General features: G+C 35.2%; 1 non-coding gene across 1 annotated transcript; it reads right to left on the bottom strand.

Moving 5' to 3' along the window:
- Positions 1–5037: 5037 nt before the first annotated feature.
- Trnae-uuc (transfer RNA glutamic acid (anticodon UUC)) lies at positions 5038–5109 on the bottom strand. The gene has a single exon. It is a non-coding gene; the product is annotated as a tRNA-Glu (tRNA).
- Between the last annotated feature and the right edge of the window lie 282 nt (positions 5110–5391).

The following is a 5391-nucleotide window of genomic DNA, read 5'->3' as shown; positions in this document are numbered from 1 at the left end:
CGAGCACGCCTAGCACAGACTTCATGAATAGACACCAACTGCCTGCAGTGATATCCTGTATAGCAGTGGCAAAAAAAAAATTGACAGAATCTCCCCGTCCCAATAGGTCAACTAATGTTAGCTTCCATCAGCCTAGACTAAATTGATGTCTTGAAGGTAAAGCTTTTTCGGAAAGTTCGTAACCACCTCCACTACCAGACAGTTTTACGTTCTGCTGTTAACAAATATGTTAATGTTAATAAAACTGATGTCTGATATCTGATGAACTGATGTTAATAAAACTGATGACAGTGGGGCGTGGAACACAATCGCATTGCCGTTTGAATTGTCTTCTTCTTCTTCTTGTTTCGTATAGCAGCAAATATCAGAATTCAATATGATTTTTCGGATGTCGCAAAATAGGCTGCGCCGCCGGGGACAACAAAATGCGTTGTTTATTTTTGAAATCTACACTCTGCCTTTTTTTTTAGATTTATTTAAATAACTAAATATAAGGTATTTAAAAGACAATAAAAAACCAAAATGCTCCGTACAGATCTTTGAATAGGTAGTTAAACGAGCTGTACTGATGATTATATTTTACTAGCTAAATGAATTTAGCCCCATATGACAATACTAGTTGCATCACGCGGTGGCGGTTTAGAGAAAAACCAATTTCATTTCATCTTGATATTAGAGTTCCGACGTTAGTGTTTGTATTTTTCAATTGAATTTTTTTGAATTAGCATTTGCAAGAAAATATTACTTTCCATAACCTTACTTGTAATTGAACAACGCTATGCAAACATTAATTGCTGAAGCTAATGTTGTGCATCACTCTAGCCCAGTTTATTTTCGAAGATAACGGACATATAACTTTCAAATATGGTATCTTCGTTGTTCTTTGGTATCTTGAAACTGATCAAATTTTTTTTTGATTGATTCTGTATACTGAAAAATGTTTAAATTGACCTGAATTGAATGTTATCATGTTCATAAAATTCTATGTCAATTTCAAATTTTCTGTGAATATACATTTTCTACTAAAACTGTAATTCGTTATCGATATTTTCTCCACGAGCTTGTAATTACAGGAAAAAAATTTCTGTGACATCTTTGCCGCTTTGTGATCGGTGAGTGAGCCAACTTCAACAAGACAAATAGATATAGAAGGAAGTTTAATTTCTACTAAATCGTACTCAATTAAATATTTTATAGAAGGTTGCCTTTTCGCGCATTAAAGAAAATTCGCTGTATTAGAATGAAAGGTATTCATCAATGGTCCAGAAACCCAATTAAGGGAAAAATCAAGTATCTAACTTTTTCATTTTTGTAGATAGAAAACCTTGTTTTACAATTTTATAGCTCCAATAATTTTAAGTATCTTTGTAAAATAAAGTTTTTTTTTCTAAAACATTGCTATAGAGCTCTAGACCCAAAGTTTCTCCTAAATTTGGTTTCTGGACCATTGTGAATGTTAAAGAGAATATTTTTTCTTCTAAGATAGAGTGCTGCAAAGAAATAATCAAAATACAGACCCCGTTCGATTTTGGCAACACCTCTGAATTTTTTCTGTTGCCAAAATCGAACCATGCCAATAATGAACGGTTTTTTTAATGACTTTTTTGACTTTTTAAATGGTCAAAGACGACCTTAACCGTAGAAATGGCCACCAATGAACTAGTTTTAGTTCCAAGTCGTTTGAGGTGTCGCTTGATGAATTTGGGCTTACGACCTAGATACTTGATATTACCACCGGAACCAAAACACCTTCCTTTTGGAATATGTTGAGCTTAAATTGGTTAAAATAAATCAAGCAAACTACAAAAGTAAACGAGCTCAAAACAAACATAGCTTCAAAATAAAATTATTAAAATAATTGTAGTCCTACGTCAACTATGCGGTCGTGTCTTGGTTACCACCCTCCTACTATTTTTTAAATACGATTTGAAGTAATTGTCAGGTATCGTGTACCGTTTCCAATGTTATCTTATCGGCTTTTGAATGGTTGCGTGCGATCATGACATCATCATGCCTCCATATAGTACATTCCATTCCTGCCTATAATGCAACTGGTGACGCACTAGCAGATATGATATGATCGGAGTGCAACCAAATCGAACCAAGCTCCAAACACATTATTTCGAGTAATCGGTGTTCAATGTTATAGGGATTTTTTGTTATAGGGACTTATTACAAAAAACGAGGCGAGCGGCGAGTTACTCGCCTGACCAATTTTGATATTGCAGATGGTGAGTCAACTGGATTTTGGACAAGTAGCTCGTCTGCGAAACTGTTCGACTCAGCTGTCACCAGCAAAGTTTCACTCGCATTCTCTAATACAACATTCTGCTCGTCTCATCAGTGACTGGAGGCGTGGCGAGTTGCTCGCCCTGTCTTTTGTAATAGGCCCTATAATATCATTATGAACTATTTGAATGACTTCGATTCTTGATGAATGATAGATTATTCATTCTCACGTACACTGGTGTTAATACCTACTCAATTTAAAAAAAATGGCGCTTGCTTCGGTGAAATTCACAGCGCCTCAAATAAGTGCTATAAGAGATCGATTCAGCATAGATCGATCCTGCAGCTTCAGTTCTTCAGATAAATCGATCCTCATACTGTTGAGCTGCATCGATCCTGCAGATCGATCTTTTTCTGAAGATCGCCCAATCCTATGTATCACAATCAGGGTTGCCAATGTTCCAGTTTAAACTGGATTCCTCCAGTTTTTTCAAGTGATCCAGTCAAACAGTTTATTCCTAAAATCTTCCAGTTTTTTCAGACATTTGCCAGTTTTATCCAGTTTTTTATTCACTCAAGCTCCGATTGGTTTTCGGAAATATTTTAAAAACGGAAATTTTGTAGATTGATAAATTATTATGACAATTCTTAACACAGGGTGGCGAATAAATTTTCAAAATAAAATTCCCTGATTTTCTCTGAAATTTAACATCAATTTCCCTGATATTTTTCAGCATTCGGCACAAAAAAGTACAACGTAGATCAACGCAAATCCGAAATCACAGTGAATAAAGTATAATCGGATATGAAACCCAACAGTAGATGTCCCGAATTAATCTTTTGCGGTGAAAAAAATCAGTTTTTGCACTAGAAGCCGCTCAAAAAAATCGCGTCTTGGTTTGAAAAATTTTCCCTGAATATTTGTCAGTTCTCTGATTTCCCTGATCAAAAAATGAATTCCCTAACATTCTATGATTTTTCAGGTTTTTCCAGGTTTTCGACAATCTGTAACAGCATTTTTAGTATAACATCTTCTCGCACGAAACACGGTCAAATAAAAGACGGCATGACATGGTTGAGATAAAACCAAACAAATAGATTTTACCAGACCATTAAAAAAATCTTCTATTTATTTTCTGTTGCGTAGCAGTGAAAAAAATGTTAGAGGACTTAAATACCAAAAGATAGCGAAGTCAGAAATAATTGAAATTTAAACTTCACTGATGTAACGGAAGGAAATGTTGCGTTAATACTTTTCTTAAATATAAAAGTAAATGGAAAAGCTCTATATCTAAATTTTGAGATAGATTGATTTCGTAATTTCAAATTTTGTTGCTGTTAGAGGGAATTTTTCAGTCCATAATTTCAACAAAATGTAACAAAACAAGACAATTCTGATTAAAATGAGTAATTTTTCTACGAAGAGTTATCTCTTAAGATCCAAAACTGATACTGACTGGGTTCAATCCCCATAACAGAAAAGCTCCTTCACAATCTTTTTTTCCTTTTCTCTAAATTTATTTGGGATCCAGATTTTTCCAGTTTTTTCTTCAGCCTTATTCCAGTTAAATCGAAAATTTTATTGGCAACTCTGATCACAATTCAAACAAACACAGCTGCCTAACAAACTAGGGCAGTGTTTGCACCGGGAGGCACTCAAATTGGTTCATCCACCACGCTGACACCGTAATCCTATTACCCTTATACTTTATTACCTTTATTAGCATTATGACGAACCCCTCGATGCTGAGCCCCAAACAACAATGGCCGCACAGAAAAGACAACTGACGTGCTTTTCACTCGTGTTCAGTGTTACCGTGTTACCTAATCTGCAGATATCGCTGCTCATAGCAGTATGAAGCACAGCAGTGTAACTTTCACGGTGACACCCTGTAGTGTTTTTTAAGACAATAACAAACTTAACTCGAAAAACGACCCGTTTGTGGTGAATTATATTTTGCAGTGCTGCTAGAACACACAATATTCCTGAAATTTAAAAAAAAATTATCACTTGCAATTTGAAATTTTTTAGAAACACTATAGTGAGTTTATTGAGCTTTATCAATCTTTGAACATTGAGGGTATGGTCCGGCGAAAATCCTTTATAGCGTCGTTCTATTTAACTTATGTCCATTTTACTTTTTTTAAACATAATTTTCCATTTTCTGGAATAATTATTGAAGACTAATCTTATTTTGCATGAGACGCTCAAAATAATATAGATAAATGTGACAGAGATATAATATTTCACTTCTCGTTCAAACAGTGCAATTGTGCCTCCATTTATTAAACGTATATGGGTGTAACTAAATAAAAAGTAATATTTATACTACTTAAAAAGCCATCCCAAGTTAATACGAGTTATCAAATAACAGTTCAGGGCGCCAATTATACGATTTATTAACGATTCGAGACCGCTCGCGTCTTGATGGTCGGAAAATTTACTAACTTAGCGTGTTTACGACATTAAACTTTATGAATAGTCAACATTAGCATCGGTGTTTGGTAAACTTTTTTGGCATGTTTATCAATTCATACGCGTTCCACGTACTAACCAAGAAGAAGGGCAAAACAGCTACGAGGAAGCATGGCATTTGTTGACATTTTGTGTCAATCTAATAATTTCTAGTTACGAAAAGGAGCAATCATTCAGCTTCGGCAGAAGCGACAGCTACCAGATCCGAAATATAATCACTCGTGATGTACTTGGTCAGCGGAAAATAGAATGGGTTTTATTACTGAAATAATCAAGCTGCGAAAAACACGTGAGCAGTTTCTGTACGATCGGTGCACCCCACTAAAAAAAATTTCCCATACCGGGAATCGAACCCGGGCCTTCTGGGTGAAAGCCAGATATCCTAGCCACTAGACCATATGGGATATATAAACGTGAGGAATCGTGACATTTTGCCTACCACAGCAGTTATTGTTCTTTGAACAAACTTAACTTGAAAGTTGCTTAGTATTTTGCTTACACGTTGGAAATAACTAAATAATCATCTCTATCTAGAATGCGGTCAAAAATGCAATTAACGAACCCAACAGACAAGAGAGCAATAAATATTATCTTGGTGGTAATTTTGTCACCGCAATCTTACTCATAAATTCAACAGCGGTGCAAGGTTTGTGCAAACCAATCATTCCATATTTAACACTTAATGG

The sequence above is a fragment of the Wyeomyia smithii genome, chromosome 3 (assembly GCF_029784165.1).
Source record: "Wyeomyia smithii strain HCP4-BCI-WySm-NY-G18 chromosome 3, ASM2978416v1, whole genome shotgun sequence".
Taxonomy (NCBI): Eukaryota; Metazoa; Arthropoda; class Insecta; order Diptera; family Culicidae; genus Wyeomyia; species Wyeomyia smithii.
This window is presented reverse-complemented; position numbering and strand designations above follow the sequence as displayed.